Source organism: Phaenicophaeus curvirostris, chromosome 3 (assembly GCF_032191515.1).
Source record: "Phaenicophaeus curvirostris isolate KB17595 chromosome 3, BPBGC_Pcur_1.0, whole genome shotgun sequence".
Classification (NCBI taxonomy): Eukaryota; Metazoa; Chordata; class Aves; order Cuculiformes; family Cuculidae; genus Phaenicophaeus; species Phaenicophaeus curvirostris.
Window position 1 is genome coordinate 1,172,254 of NC_091394.1, and position 17,643 is coordinate 1,189,896.

Sequence of the window (17,643 nt, forward strand, 5' to 3'; positions counted from 1 at the left end):
TAGCTTGAAAATTATCATCAAGTGCATTGATAAAGTCAATTTGGTCACAATTTCTCAAATGATGGAAGACTGGTCCTACATTGTGTGTGAGTACGTGTGTGTATGCCTCTCTCTTGAAATATCTGAGGCAGAAGAGGTGACTGAAAGTGATATATTTTATAGAGGTGGTGGGGTCTAGGGAAATTTGATTATGAGGATAATACTTTTGACATCTGTGGGTCCTCAAAGTAAAATCCATGATGCACATATTGAAAATATTACTGAAGAACAGAGGTAGACTCTCTTTGTTAATTTTCTGAATGGTTTATTTATCAATCAGATTTGTTCAAACAAAATTATTCTTAAATTTACATTAAAATCGGCATCTTCTTTTGGGATAAAATAAATAAATAAGTAGATTTGTGTGAGACAGAATCTAGAAAAAAAATCAATGTTTGTCTTTCTTTTTTAAAAGCAATGTTTGTAGTTTTCATAAAACATCAGAAGCAAAACATTTCAATTGACAGAAATATATTCAGCTTGAAGACAATTCCTTTAAATGTTTGATTTTTGAATTTTTTAGAGGAAAAAAGCAAAACAATAATCTTTGAAAGTCTGCTATAAAAAAATTAGAGTTTACATGACAGATAAAAGATATCTCATGATAAAATTTTCTCACATGACCACTTCTAAGTACAAGGCTAAGAATAATTTTATGTCTGTTTCAAGGCTTAGAAAAAAATGACATTTTCAATAACAACTTAAAACAGTGTATAGTAAAAGGATAAAATGGCAACCTCAACAAGTGAATATGAGATACCAATTCAGTTTAGCCATTTTTCTTTCACTTAATTGCAAACCCTTTATGGTGACCTGGATTCAAAATGCTTGAATGCAATGCAACTAACAAAATTTTGTGTATTTCTTTCAATTTATAACAACATTTTAATCTTCAAATCTCTTTAACAATTATTTTGTTGTCTGACTATCCATTGATAAACTTAATCTGTTCTGTAAAGTTTATTTAATTTTTTTGCTTGGGGTGATAGATTAAAAAAAAAGAAAACAAATACGATAGTTAAACATAGAATCATAGAATAACCAGGTTGGAAGAGACCCACCGGATCATCGAGTCCAACTGTTCCCATCAGTCACTAACCCATGTCCCTCAGCACCTCGTCCACCCGTCCCTTAAGCCCCTCCAGGGAAGGTGACTCAACCCCCTCCCTGGGCAGCCTCTGACAGGGACCAATCACCCTTCCTGTGAAAAATTTTTTCCTGATGTCCAGCCTGACCCTCCCCTGGTGGAGCTTGAGGCCATTCCCTCTTGTCCTGTCCCCTGTCACTTGGGAGAAGAGGCCAGCACCCTCCTCCATAGCAAATACATTTTCCTTTCAGTATTGTTTTGCTATCCATATTTATTAAGTAGCTGACTGTGTTTATTTCTTTCAATGGAAAATATTTCTCAGAGCAATTTTAAGTTAGAAAATACTCTCTGAAGATTGCAGTATGCATTCTACAAACAGAAAGAAAAAATCTTAACAAAATGTATCTGGGTTGAAAAATGTTCCGAGATGATGGGGGAAAATTACACTGTTGTCAAAACACTATTCAGTATTTGACAGCATTCATTTTAATGGCAGAGTAGGACAGTCTGTTTGACCAAAAGCTACAGAAACTTTTAGCTATTTGATACATTATTTCTGCCATACACAAGCTTTGAGTGAGCTGCCAATCATTTGTACCTTGTAAGAAAAAAAGGAACTATCCCAGACAAGAGTAGGAGTTAAGCTTTAAGTCTTCCAAACCAAACTTTTCCAAACTCTTTTTTTTGGGGGGAACCTGGTAGAGAGATTCCTTGTGTTCTGTAAGCATAGAGTATACAAGTATTTAAAATGAATTTGTTGCTGAAATTGAAAAACTAATTCTTGTCCCGCACATTCAGTAACCTAAGCACTCAGAAGGCGATCAACTCTATGAGGTCTACTTGATTTGATCCGTCAGGTCTTCCGTGCTCTGTTGCAGAAAACCAGGAGGATTAATCAACTCATATATTCAGACAGAAAACAGTATCACTAGCACAGAAACTGCATAACAGTAATGCAATTTTGCTAGGAAGCCAGACAGCTTTCCCTACAACTCAATTTAGTAAAGCTTAGTGCTACTTCACCTCAGCTTGGTCAGTTGCATCACAGTTAGGAAAATCCTAAAGAGATGCAGAAAGCACTTAGCAAGATTTTCCCATCATTCCATATTTTTCACACCTTTGTTAGTCAGAGCTAACTATTCATAGTACAGTACTGTTTGCAAAAAATATTTAGCTATGTGTTTGTGTCTCTGTATGCAAACAAATTTCTATATTGCAAAAAGAAAACAAAAAGATGCCCTGGTAGTGCTTGTAGAGGATAGGCAGCCAGCACATGAAAATAACATAAGGTAACAATTAGAAGATTACAAGCAGCAGTAACGATAAACAGTGAGCACAGCTGTCTAGCTACTGTCAAGCTTTTTGTGAGCAGCAAGACAAAGGTATGTTTTAACAAATTACTTGATTGTGGATATTTTAAATAATTGGAAAAGAGGAGACGTCACTTGGAGAGTCTACCACTTTTGAAGGATAAAAGAAGAAAGACCACAGTTTTATGGAAAGTGGTCAATCAAGAAAGGCATATGCCAGCCATAAGTCTGTTAGTTCAATGATAGAGAAATATAGAGAAAACATTTCCTATTGAAATGATTTTATTGAGAAAATAATGAATAACGTTGTACTTACCAGTCTGCTCACATTCAGGACACTCAGGGAAGCATTCTGTTATGAACAGGTAAAGAACATATTGTGAGGACATAGGGTAATTCTCCCAAAGACACTGGCAAGATTTTGGGTAAGAGCTTAGCACTGTAATAGATAAAGTAGAAAACAGTAGTGAAGGTAATCACCCCTCCTTTCCCATCCTGCTATGCCAACTTCTCTCTCTTTCTTCCTTTTTCCTTTTTTTTTAAAATAAAAACAAACCCACAACTAAAACTGTAAGAAAAGCACCAAGAGCTGAGCCTTTATTGTTTTATGAAAAGCATTAAGAAAGCTAGATAGCTAACTTGTACATAGAGCTCCAAAGGTTGTTCTACCACACATCAGCACATCTGGATTTTGAGGATGTCTTAGGAACATAAAACATAATTCCCATTCCATTGATATTTTAATATTTCAAATTTGGCTTTTAGTTACAGTTGCAGGAAGAAGTCCAAATTTTCCATTGAACAGGAATTCAGAAATAATGAAACCATTAATTTAGGATAATTTTCTGTCATTTTGATAAGATGAACCATAATCAAGTATGTGCCATTAAATACAATAATGAATTATTATATCATAATAGTGAAGGTAAAGCATTTAACTAGCAAAATTGGAATAACACATTTAAAGGCAAAATGAAATTCTGAAAACTTCTATTTCAACTTCTTTTAAAACAATGTTGATGCTGAAATCAACTCTAAACCACACTGAATTTTAAATCAACCTATTATTAAAAATGATCACATCTTTGACTTTGAAATGCTCCATGGCTCCACAATCCCATTTTTATATACTTTTTGTTGGGTAGTCAACATTTTAGAAACCTGAATTAGGAATAACCATTGAAAATGAATTTCTTTTTTTTTTTACGTTTACAAAATGTCTTCTAGTTAAAACATAAAACAAAAAATCTAAATAAATAATAAATTATTCAAAAGTAAATTTCAAATTTAGACTTCTTTTACCAGTTCGTAGTAAGTTGTTGGTTTTTTTTTTTAAGGAGAGAGATCCTCTCTATATCTAGAGATACAAATGCTACAATTAAATTGTAATATCCTTTACTGAAGTAAATAAAATTCAGGTCTAGGTAGCAAAAGTTGAGATAGACATGTGAAAACATTTTAGTCTAAGTAGAAAGAACTGATGGCTTAGAATCTTTTTTTAATTACGATAAAATGACTCTGACCAACATACTGGATGAAAACCTTTTATTGTGAAAGCCTATACCTATTTCCCTTGAAAACAGATATATGAAACAACACTCTATGATCTACTAACAGTGGTCAATTTGAAAAAGTTTTCTTTTTCTAAAGGCTATGATATAGTTTTCATTTTTTATTGCTTCTCTTTTTTCTTTTTTTCTTTTCTTTTTTTTTTTTGTCATAAGCATAGGTGTAGTTTCTTTAGAAATAAACTCGGGGAGGGGAATGATGCTATTTCCCACACTTTGCTTAGGGGCTTAAAGTACCCTAGTAATAGAGATTGAGGCATTGAGGCTATTATTGTTTCAGCTGCATCAACCATGTACAAGATTAACATTATTGGACATATTTTTCCTAAATGAAAGGTGGATGTTGGGTCCCTCAGTTACCCAGATTTAAGTCAATCATGTGATGTGGGTAAAAGAAGGCCACTTAATTATCTATAACACAAACAATTTGTAGGCCAAGTTGATTATGTTTCTTTACAAAATTGTTGTGAAAGCCAAAGCTAATCCTTAGAAATAGGTCTTTCCTAATCCATTCTTTGTGAAATCAAACCTAATACAGGCCTAGTGTAAATCCAACATCACGAGATGGAGATAATGGTGGGGATTAATGCTGTGCAAAAACCTGGTTCTTCAGTTTGATGGACAAGGGGAAAACAAAACAAAACAAAACACTATTGTGTCAGTTCCAGATTAAATATTTCATGTATTTCTTCTGGCTGATTCATTTATCTTATGGGACATGATTAAACCAGCAAAGAATCCACCAACATAGTGACAATGTGCCATGTACTTTGAAAGAAGTAAAATATTGACTTCTTCCACTGCCAGTTTTGTGACTAGGCTAAAACAGAATTAAAACATCATTAGGGAATACAGAAATAATCTTACAGTCAGAGTTTTGCCTGGAAAGACTGGATTTTTTAATCCTCAAAATTACTACAATTAAATCTGTATTGTCAGTTTGTTATTGTGTTCTGAAAATTCATTTTGGAGAAAAAAATTAGAAACGGTTTGATTTTTTTTCTTAAATGTTATTCAGAGTCTGATATTTTCAGAACATTCCTGCAAAAGGAATACACAAAGAGACTTTCAGGCCCGTGCTGACTCACAAAAAATGAGTGTTTTATCGTGGAACAAATTACAGTAATTTGTAAGTTAACAAAATACTTTACAGTAATTAGCAAGGGGAAATCCCTAGAAAGCTATCACAGGACAGATTTTATTGGATGAATGCCTTTAATAACTAATTCAGGGATCCTTGTATTGACAGGAAGACAACTTTTTATAATGTATTATTAATAACAGCAAAAATCAAGTTGTGTTGAATTTTTTTCCTAACCATTTTTCCTACAAGTTAATGTTATTCAACTTATTGCTAGTTCCCCAGAGGGCCATCTATTTTTAACTAGCACATGATTATAATAAAGCGTACACTATGTTATGATTTATGGGATTTAAGCACAAGGAGAAGAAAACGAGTAGGCCATGACTGTTTACTGAAATTGTTTGCTTGTTTATGATGTTTGTTGAATTCATAAATTAATGAAGACTAAGAGGGTGCTTAGAAACCACATTGACTGAATATAGTTTCAATTTTAGCAACCTCATGGAAGTACATTTGGAAGAATATGCTTCAAATACATGGAAGCATCTTTTACTTTCATAAAAGCAAGTTCTGCCTTTCAGAAACTTTTTTTTAATAGAAGTCCCATCTATAATTAGATTAAGGACTAATAGCCATTATAAACATGTTATAAATATGAGTAAAAATGTCTCAAGGAGAGATACTATAGATAGCCATGACTATGAGCATAGTGACTTCTTTATCTCTACAATATTCAGTTAAAGACATTATAAAAGACTTATCTGTCCTATTAACCGTTAATAGTTGTATTTATGTTTCTGAGTACTTAATACAAAACCTAACCAGCTTTAGAAGGGCAGATCTGCCTCTCTGTGAGCTAGCCAGAGGGAAGGAAGATGCAAACCAGACATCGACAGAAGCTATTACTAATGAGCAGTAAAATAAAAAAAAAAAAAATTAACATAATAGTATTACTTAAAGAAATGACTGAATTGTCCACCTACATTTCACACGTTCTTAAAAAAAAATCACACTTGCATTTTAATTAAACTAACCTTTAATGTAGCGTCATCTACATCTTCTTGCAGTCAAAATAGAAAATGGCACTACTGTCACTGTAGAAACTGCACAGCAAGGGTTCAATTCATGATCTGTTAGCTACTGTTTCTTGTTTTAAGTAAACTGCTGGAAAAAAGCACCCAATCTGACTGAGTGCCCTAAATGTTACTGACTGATTGTTTCAGTTTCCTAAAAAATAGGTGTTGAGTACAACAAACTTCTTCCAGTTCAAGTTGAATTCAGACAATAGTTGTAACCTTTCAAAAATCAGATAAAGTAAAGCATAAGTATTTCAGATTTAGGCATAGCTACATTTCTCATTCCTGAAGATTGTTTTGAGATAAGTTATAGTAACATTAGCTAAAAGAATTTAACAACTAAAAACACAACAGCAAGCCTGATCATTTTAATTGGAAATACTGCTTCTCCTGCACTGAAAAATCTGTTATTTACATAACTCTATTCACAAACAAGTTACACATCACATTTAATTAATTACTGTTCCACTCATCAAAAAGTGCCTATTAGCAACTTGTTTTCTCAAGTAAAAGGAGAAAGAAGAGTGTGTTTATTCTTTTGTGTCACGAGTTTTTCTTCAAATATAATTGACTTAATAGGTCAAGAGATTTTTTGTGCTTTTATTTTTGCATCAGCTACTGAAGAAAGATAATTAAGGAACATTGGTTTATTTTGGCATGTTATTAATATAGTGCTTGGGCAATAATATTATAGAGATCAAGCCATAGTAACATTTCAGGTAGCTCAGTGATTTCATGTTTACAACTCATTATCATTCTCTCTGTTTTAAGTATAATAATTTATCCTCCTGAGTGAACTTCCTAGACTTGTTTTTTATAAATTTTATTTTGAATTTAAGCATTTTTGAATGAAGATAACTTTGAAACTTGTATATTTCATTTATTAATGAAGAACAGTATTGGAGTGACTGAGAATGCAGAAGTAAAACAGATTTCGCCTTTAGTGACTTAGGCATAAGCATTTTTGCAAAATATTTTGAACTCTTAATAAGAGTCTGTTCTTATAAGTTTGGTACATTTTTTACTGTGTTAGAAAGAAATTCACCAAGAAGATGTCTAGGAAGCATTCAGCTCGCATTCTGACCTTGGTAACTTTCTTGATACTGAAAATACTGTTCATATGGGATTAAGTAAGACCCTTGAGAAGCCCCAGCACTTGCACCGAATACATGTTTCTATACTTAGAATCCCCTGTTTTAAGAATATTCAAAGCTGAATGCTTCACTGCCTGTGCATCTTGAACCTACCTGAGTTAGGTCCTTATGTAGCATATCTCTGATTGTAAATGGTTTTAAATAAATGAATATATTAAAATGTTGCCTTTAATATCATTTTTTTCCAGATTCAATTATATCTCTCTGTCTTTTACACTGCATGATTGTTTAGCTTTTTAATGTATGGTACTCAGATCTATGTGCAATTGCAATTGAAGAAATTATTATTGCAATTGAAGTTACTGTGCTACACTATATTACTTTTTTCTTACTGATCCATGCTAAAAGAACAGGGCAGTGGATGTTGAGAATGGGTATATTTTATTTTCTTTACTTGAAATAGGATTGATAGTGGCAAAATCTCAGACTCCTGAGTTAACATCATGAAGGTTATAATGACATTTAGGCTCAGATATCTGTATTTCTGGCTATAACCTTTTGTCCATTAAGAAGAATTTTGACAAGAATTGTTAAATGTTTTGATAAAATTTGAACTGCTTCAACTTTTCTTTTCCCTGCTACCCCAGCACGATGTAGAAATCCTGATTTTTAAGATCTGAGCAGCTTATCAAAATGTACTTACTGAGTAACTACAGACAGAGGTTCTTCACCAGACTGTGCTGCTTCTGAGGAAGTTTACAAGATTGCTACCCTATCCTAAATTAATTTTCCCACAAAGACTGTATATACTTTTCAAACACAAGTCTTGAAGTTGTGATAAATAAACTAAAATCTTTATAATAAGATTGGTCCCACCTGTACATTCCAATCCTTATCCTTGGTCTAAGGAAGCTTCCACAGACCTATCTGCTCACCAGATGTTTTTAGGGTTACAGGAGCATATGAGGTTTGTGGTACTAGGATTGGGTACTTTCAAGAATTGACAGGTTAGTGAGGGGCCACCCAAACTGCACTTTTTCAGCGTGAGCTGGACACTGTTGTCGTTCTTCATTTGTTATGATGGTCTCTTGGAAACTATGATAGCACCGGAGACGCTAAAATTGTTCTCTTACAAATAGTGTCCCGTGGGCCAGTTTATGTGATATCCTAGGGTATGTCCACATTGCATTGCTGCATTTGGTCTTGTCATGTCCTGTTGGGCATTACATCACAAGGCTGGAGACTCTCTCTCTTTCTTCCTAACTCTTTATTGACCAATTCGTATTTAATATTCAATGTGATGTAGGCAGCTTGACTTAGAAAAGATAGAAAACACCTAATTACCTAGTAACAGAGTGTTTCTTTTGGACGCAAAAAGTTGAAATTTCCTATCCTCCCAGGTAGTATAAGGAATCAAGTTTCTCATATCTTTCTTTTCTCAACTTCTGAATATGTTGAATATCGAGCTAAGGAGGAAAAAAGAACAAACATCATCTCCTCTAGTTATTTTCCTGAATCAATCCAGAAATACCCAATTGGAAAACCAATCCAAACATCTTAAACTCTATTTTACTATTCCTACACCATTTTTTTTTTGTCTTGACCCACATCTCCTTCTGATGGTTCAGAGTCCTGCTAAATTTTAGGAAATCCATAAAAAGCTTGCTTTCTCCCATCCATTGTTCAAAGCACTCTAAAGTAAAGACTGCAACATATGTAGCATGTAAATGTGTGGGTGTAGCAGAAATTCCAAGGCACTGGTTTCAATTAAGGAATAAAATGTCAAGGACCTCAAGAGATTCACTTCCAATAGCTTGTTTCTAGTGTTCTACAACAAGATCTTTATGTAAGTGTTTGTAAGAGACTAAAGGGCTTTTGGACATTAACAAGTCATGACAGCAAGCAGGATTCATAAGTAATTTATCAGTCATGGGTCATCTGTAGATGGTAACTCAGGTTCTGAAGAGGACAGCTTTAAGTATATCTTTTAAGGAGTGTAGAAAATATCTTTGATTAAGTGGGAGCAGAAAACAGTCTTAGAAACTTTGTGTAGAACACTTTAGGAACTACAATTGACACACTTATAATGGTTCTCCTAGTTTGGAAAGTAAGCCTTTTGTTGAAAAAATACTTGTAATATATTTCCAACAGGGAGACTCTTTTTCAATAGGAACTTTTTAAGAGTAGCGGTGGTATGAGAATCTTAAAATAATCACAGGATTCACAGGAAGCATCATATACTTAGACCAAAAAATAGATAAACACCTCCCTTATTTATCTATTATTAGAGAAGAAAAAGAGAAAAATTCCAAAAGGTAGGGTAAGGAGAATGAAGGAGGATTATCAGGCTAAACAGAATCATAGAATCATTTAAGCTTTGTACATACTTACATCATTTCTTCCTTTTAATTTCTAAAAAATATTAAAACAATGATAAGACAGTACAAAGAACAAAGAATGTTGACTCAGAATAATAAACAGAAGATTAGACGTAATTATCACGCTAACATGAAGGAAAGAACAAATGCAGTGACAGTCAATTTTAGAACTTGTAAAAACAAATGTCTGCCCTAATAGTCCCTTCTCTAACAAAACATAAAATATGGGTATTATAAAAAAATTGTGAAAGGGAAAAAAACCCACCAAACCTAAAATGCATAAGAAAGAAGTTTAAAACATGCTACTAAATGTATATTTTTTAATTTTTTTAAATTTCTTTTTTTAATTCTAGAGAATTAAAAAGAGAACCTGTTAGATTTCCTTATGTATTTCTCAGTCAAGGTTACTTTGTATTTAACAAAAGAAAAAGCAGGTCCAGGGAGGTTCTTCTCCCTCTGGACTCGACACTGGTGAGACCGCTCCTCGAATCCTGTGTTCAGTTCTGGGCCCCTCACCACAAGAAGGATGTTAAGGCTCTGGAGCGAGTCCAGAGAAGAGCAGCGAAGCTGGTGAGGGGGCTGGAGAACAAGAGGAGCAGCTGAGAGAGCTGGGGGTGTTTAGCCTGGGGAAGAGGAGGCTGAGGGGAGACCTCATTGCTCTCTACAACTAGCTGAGAGGAGGTTGTGGAGAGGAGGGAGCTGGGCTCTTCTCCCAAGTGACAGGGAACAGGACAAGAGGGAATGGCCTCAAGCTCCACCAGGGGAGGGTCTGGCTGGACATTAGGAAAAAAAATTCACAGAAAGGGTCATTGGTCCCTGTCCGAGGCTGCCCAGGGAGGGGGTTGAGTCCCCTTCCCTGGTGGGGTTTAAGGGATGGGTGGACAAGGTGCTGAGGGACATGGGTTAGTGACTGATGGGAATGGTTGGACTCGATGATCCTAAGGGTCTTTTCCAACCTGGTGATTCTATGATAACGTAACCAATATTTTTCAGCTCTAGTCATTAATACTAATTCAGTAAATGAAAGCCTTTCAAACACAGAATTCAATGTCAAATTTTATGAAATCATACTCCCCTGCATAGAAGAAATAGCAAGTAGAGCAGGAAAATATAACCTGCAACTTCTGGTAAATAGTATAAAGATCTAAGGCTGCACACTTCCAGGTGGACCAGTAGGGATGGAACCATGAGGCCGGGAATAAGATCACTGAGCCATATAACAATTTAAGCGGGAGGAGGCCTTTGGAAGTCAGGTAGCCCTATACCTTGTTCGAAGCAGGTCCGGTTAGATCAGGTCACCCAGGGCCTTGTTCAGTCAAGCCTTGGGTATCTTCAAAGACAGACTCTGCAACAGCAGTGAGCAACATGTCCCTGTGTTTAACCGCACTCGGGGTACTTTTTTTTCATTTTTTCTTATACGTAATCTGATTTTCCTGTTTATAGAGGTAGAGATAGGCTATAATCTGACTGACTGTCTACAGAAGCCACTCTTAGGTGACAAGAATCCACTGCCAGATCAGGGAACAAAGCAATGAATAAGAAAGCAAGTAGTCAACTGCATCCATTACAAAATGGTAAAATATTTCTTCTCAGCTGACTCCTTTTACTCATCTTTGATTTGTGTCAAGAACCAAAGTATAACAACATCACTTCCAATGTTCTACTAGTAAATGAAGTAGATTTTCACTACTCCGCTCAACTTAATCTACAGGTATACAATACAATGAGTGTTTTTTTTAAATAAAAGCCTTAGTTTCCTGACATACCACAGAGTAGTGAAGTTCATAGTACACAGACAGAATGTTCACTTTCACTGTTGTCATTCTCAGACAGAGGTGGATCAGCAACAAAACCTTTCACATAGCTGCCATTTTCCTCTTCAATTCCACCAGAAACCTCATTGATAAAAACAGAACAGAGCACAACTGGGACAACTGAGATGAGGGATGACACTGTAGTAAATGAGTAGAGAAGATAAATAGATTAATTCAGGGCATGCACTTACTTTCAGCATTCAAAAGGCAAATAAAGAGAAGCTAGGAGCATTTATTGAAGCTGAAATGCAAAAAATTATTTTAATTTGGTTTATACAATGTATTGATTATGTGAAATTTAATACCTCCAGATACTATAGATTAAAAAATAGGATTAAAATAATACTCATAATGATAAGACGATGATTCATTTTATATTACAAAGGATATTTTTTCTCTGATTAGAGAGCATTTCCTGTCCTTTAAGGCATACTACAGTATAAATTTCCTGTTGTGAAGATGAATTTCTTACACTGTCAGGCTGGGTCATTTGTGACTGCTCAGAAAATTGTTTGTTTTTTTTTTTTTTACTTCATTTTTCCTTGGCTGTTATCTGATAGAAGATACCAGACTAAACATGGTCATTTTCTCATCTAGTCTGATTACCCCTACATTTCTGACTAAAGACAACGATATAACTTCTGCCCAAGGTTAACTGTGTCTGAGGTTACAAACCAAAAGAGCTTAATAGTTTCAAAAAACAGTCCCTTAGGAACACTTATCCACATTGTAGAAGAGCCACAGAGGTCAGCACAGTTTTTATTTTTGATTCATGGCAGGTGAAAACACTGTAACAGCAGGGAAGCGAAAATAAAAATGCAGTAGGAAAAATGTGTGTGGTGTGTAGGATTTTTTAATTAATGCTACTGAATATTTATTTTTGCTACACTTTACAAATTGTTTAAGAAAGGACCATTCGTAATTATTAATAGGTGTTTGACAGTATTAAGAAGTGCTTAATACCGATGAGCTGGAATTTACATTCTCTTCGTTTTCTTGCCTGTGACTTAATTACATTGTTTTTGTTTTCCAATACAGTGACAATTTGGCTGTCCTATGACTGGGATTTGCATTCATCTTCATTGTGAAAAAGGAGTATAGCTTTCCAGGCAAATCTTCAAACATCATTTCCCCACTCGTAGGACTGAGTTGTTTAAAATCGAACACTATTGTACTATTAATTTGGTACCATTTACTTTTGAGCAGCATAGTAATGTCAGAACATCAAAGGTAATGCTGGGTATTTTACTAATTGTAATAAAGTGACATCAAGCATAAAACATCTGTATTCACCAAATGTATGTGCTGAATCCAATTTCATTACATCATGTCGGAAGTGAAGAAAATGGCAATCAAGAGATAATGTGTTTTGTGGCCCAGTCTTGAGTACAAAACCCTCATACAATGTTCCTTGCAGAAATTCATAAGATTTATCTCTTCAAATAAATTAAAAGCAATATCAATCAAAAGGCTTTTCATTTTTAATTTTTAAACAGCAACATGTTCATTTTCTGATTCTGAAGAGGAAGTCAGTCCCCTACATTTGATGAGGCAAAAAGGTCAGTTTAAAATGATACTTAAGACCATCAGTCATCATGCTGCCAACACAAAGTACCTGCTAGATACCACCTTTTGGAATCAAGTTGTGAAGGACATATCTCTGAGGACATCACATTTTAGTAAGATGGATTCTCACCATGAATCTCTCTTACCAATCTCTCTCATCAATCTCTCTATGAAATGGGGTTACCCTACTTACTGTCTTCGTTACTTCTTTCCACATATTTTTCTGATGCCACTTTCCAGCAGAACTACTGTAAAAGAAAGATGTGATTACTAGTTCAACTATATTTCAGGAAATTATATAGTCTTTGTTTTACTAGGCAAGTCAAAATATGAAAAGCTCAATGGAGATCAGCTCCCATTACAGTAAACTTCTTCAAATTCAGTCTGTTTTGCTCACAGTAATTGGCCTGAAATCTTCCTATCTTTATCTTGACCTGCAATCTCTTGATCTTATTTTTTTCCCCATACTGTTGTAGAGGGGGAGTGGGAGTGCAGTTGTCTGGTCACCATAAAGCCAACCACAGTCAACCCACTACAATCTTAAATCAATTTTAGTAATATATTTACTCAGTTGAAAAATGTTAATATTTCTTTTGCAGTTCAAATATTAAAGTTTTAAAGTTACTCTTAAACAAGATTTTCATTAAGTAGCTAAGATGAATTCCCAGCTGGAGGTGGTGTTTTCAGCTTCATCAAAATCCACGGAATTGCATTTGTTCCCATCAGTACAAAATTCGACTCCTGTATCCAACATTCTTTTTCCTCATGTGTACTTGCTAGCAAACTTAGAGTTAACTCGATATGAATGACTGAATGCCTGTCTCCAAAACATTCCCTGGCACTGTTAATTTAATGAAACAAGCATAGCCTAACACATCTTTTAGATCAGTTTCATGTGGATGACAGTATTTCTATGTGCGGGCATGACTGCCTAGAAAACGGAGAAGGATGAGGCCAGGTCAGAGTGTAAGAACTCTGGGCTGCCATCAGAAATAAAAAAGCATTCCAAAAAAAGAGTATGGAACATTATGTCTTAACATACTATCATCCAAAATGAGCAAAGCACAACATACATGCTATTACAGTTTGCAAGCTTAGCCTTCAATGAGAGTAATTAAAGATCTTAGTAATATATATTTTTATATATATATATCTCTTTTATTAGATTATAGTCTTAAATTCTTAAATGTGTGACTGTCAGTATCCTTCACAGTAGGGATAGCTTTTAAAAGGCACAGCTCCAAATAAATTGCACTCTGTGCAGTGATAGCCTTAAATTTCTGTGGGTTAGGGTGGAATTTTTAGCCTGATTATTTTAAAGCAGTGTGCTCACTTCCCAGTGTCACCTTGAGCAAATATGCCCAAAGGAAGCTTATCATTCAGTGAGCCTCAATTAAGGCTGGGGGCGGGGGAAACCCACTTAAGAGCTGTCATTATTTCTTTTCTAAATTGAATGGCCTCCCCATGGAAATACTGGAAGTCATGTTGCATGGGGCTTTTGAATCAAAATTTTAAAAAAAGACTAAAAACATTACAATGAGCAATTTTGAACTGGCAGTAGATGGACCAGATAACTCTTAGTTTATTTCCTTCGCATTTTTTAAAAATTACTATGATTATCAGAGTAAGTAAGAATCTTCACAGAGAACCACTCAATATTTATTTCTCAGTACTAAAATGTCAGGCTGTTTGACTGCAATGAAATACAATTAAAGTGACACTACTTCAATTTATATGTGAAAAATCTGACTCAGCCTTGGAAATGTGCTGGCTTTAAGCAGTTTACACAGTCATTTTAGTCTGGTTAAATTTCTGAACATGCTATTAAAGAAAGTTGCAATACAATACAATGCCCTAAGATCCTTCCTGGATGGATCAACCTGTTATGGTGCCCACTATTTTTCTTCTCTGGTTACTAAACAGAGTGAAGGTAGTTTTTCTTTGCCACTGTTTTACATTGTGGATTATTTTACAATTGAAAGTAGCTGCTCCAATGGCCTTCATTTTCTTAAATTACTTGCAATAGGAAATGCAATTGAAATTTGGAAAATGCTGATACTGAAAACTAGCTTCTGTTATTAGTGTTATGGTTGGACTCGGTGATCCGGTGGGTCTCTTCCAACCTGGTTGTTCTATGATTCTATGGTTGTTCTATGATGCGTTGGAGAATATCCTTTTAAAACTTTTCCTATTTATTCTGGGGAGAAAATACTCTGTTCTTGGAGGAAAAAACTACAGCTGGCCATGGATAATGTTGTCTCACATTTAAAGAAACTGCTAGGACCACTTCAGAGTCAGACAAAGAATTAAGTACTTTTAGATGCGTATAGGTAAGTAAAAATCATGTAGTTGTCCGTTGTTTTCAGTTCAGAAGTTACTTGCATTTGAAATGCTTCTGTAAATTTTCCAGTAAATCAGAACAGAACACTCTGAGGAAGAATTAAATTAAACTGGAAAGGAATGGAATTTTCCTGTGAAAGGAAAACTAGGACTAAAGGCAATACTCCAAAAAGCAGAAAATTATGTCTGGATGAGAAGATAAAGAAACTAAATAGCAGATTAAAAAGCTTACATGAATCTTCTTCAACAATCAACGATATGCAAAAGCTTATGAAGAAAAGAAAATCAGATCAAAAATGCAGAGAATGAGTTTTATAGATTTTCTTTAAACTCCAGAGGGACTAAAGCAAACATTAACAGCATGAATCAGTATGGAAGACTCACTATTATATGTAAAAGCTAGTTTTCTCTGTTTATGAACATCCTCCTAATTTGTGCATCTGATTCCTTTTATGTCATTACTGTTGGTAGGCTCCTGTGCAGTTCTGAGACTCTTATGCGCATCTTTCACTGAATCATTTTCAGCTTTCTACAGTCTATAGTAATTAGCTGGTCATGCTTATATCTTGTTTTATGGTGCAATGCTTCTTTCAAGTAATTCTTCTCGCCTGGTCTTTTAAGATGTTAACACAGCTTTTAGCTTTTGTCTTTTTAGATTATGATTGGACACAAAATGCTTCATATTGCCATCTTTTTTCTAGTATTTCTACAACGATAGCCTGGACAACGTCTTGAAAAAGAAGTCTTACTTATAGGCCCTAACAGCTACTTTGAGCATCCTAAAAGGCCCACCAACGCAAATAATTAAACTTAATTTTCATAAAATACTTACTCACATTTTGCTGACATTTCACCTGCCTTCTCCGGCAGCCCCGGCAGCAGGACGGGGAGTTCTGGGGTGAGTTGAGGACTTTTGGAGGCGCTGGGAGCTCCCCGGAGCCGGGAGAATCCCAGACACACCCGGGGGGCCCTGCCGGCCCCACCCGCCGGTCCCGCGGGGCCTGACGGGAGGGGGCGGCCCCGGCGGCCTCCGCGGGGGATTTAAACAGACCCCTGGGAGCGCCGAGAAGAGCAGCGGGGCAGTTCGAGCAGTCAGGGCGCTGAGAGGACCTAGGGACTAGGCAGAAGACACCGAGGACCATGGTGGTCGCCCGGCAGAAGGTTAAAGCCGCTCCAGGTGCTGCAGCAGGCAGGGTGGATGCTGCCACCCAGCCAGAGCTGCAGTGGGTGCAGCAGCTCCCCAGCCCCTGGGCTGCAGGCAGGGCCCCCTCCCACACCGGCTCCTGCCTCTGGGACTGGCCCCACTGGTGAAAGCTGCGCTCGAGGGGGGGAACTCCTTCCCATGGTGGAGGAGCTAAGGGAGGAGGTGAAGAGGCTGAGGACCATCAGGGAGTGTGAGAGGGAGATAGACCAGTGGAGCAGGGCCCTCTCACTAACTCAGCGGCTGCTGGGGCTGGTGTGTCTGAACACCACCCACCTGCAAACTGCAGGGTTGGGGGAACAAGAGATGGGGAAGGGCAGCAAGTTCCTGCCAGAGGAAGGAAACCTGCTCCCCTCACCCAGACAGCAAAGCCCCAGATCCCCCTGGTGAACAAGTACCAGGTGCTGCAGGTGGAATCTAACCCTGAGGATGAGGATGGTGGTTCCCACAGCCTAGAATCCTTCCCTAGGCTGCACCATCCTCAGAAAAAGATAAAAACATCCTCCATTAAGAAGAAGAGGAGGGTGATTGTTGTAGGGGACTCCCTCCTGAAAGGAATGGAGGGACCCATTTGCAGACCAGACCTGCTCCACAGAGAGGTCTGCTGCTTACCGGGGGCATCAGGGAAGGAGGGAGCTAGAAAACTTCCTTCCCTGGTCCACGAGACAGACTACTATCCTCTGATAGTCCAATCTGTTAACGATGGTCTAGCAAACAAAAAGGCCAAAACCATCAAGAATGACTTCAGGGCCATTGGGAAAGTGATGGAGGGCTCTGGGGCACAAGTAGTGTTCTGCTCCATCCCAAGGCTAAATGGAGAGGAGGGGGAAGCCAGGAAGAAGAATTTGATTAATACCTGGCTCCGAGCCTGGTGTGAGGAGAGGGGCTTTGGCTTCTTTGATCATGGGGTGGCTCACGCACCCCCAGGCTTTCTCGCTAAGGATGGGACACGTGTGTCTCCTTGGGGGACTAAAGCCCTTGCTAGAAACCTAGCTAAGCTCATAAATCGAGCTTTAAACTAGATGTGAAGGGGGAGGGGGTTGAGCCCAGGCTAGACAGGGACAAGCCTGGATGTGGGGAATTGGT

The 17,643-nt window shown here is 36.8% G+C and overlaps 1 long non-coding RNA gene across 1 annotated transcript; it reads right to left on the bottom strand.

The window, feature by feature from the left end:
• Nucleotides 1-523: 523 nt before the first annotated feature.
• On the bottom strand, nt 524-16,303 carry LOC138718519 (uncharacterized). The gene is made up of 6 exons (XR_011337098.1): nt 16,193-16,303; nt 13,210-13,264; nt 11,403-11,588; nt 8,603-8,724; nt 2,753-2,788; nt 524-1,995 (listed from the first exon to the last, which is right to left on the bottom strand). It is a non-coding gene; the product is annotated as an uncharacterized lncRNA (long non-coding RNA).
• Nucleotides 16,304-17,643: the final 1,340 nt, after the last annotated feature.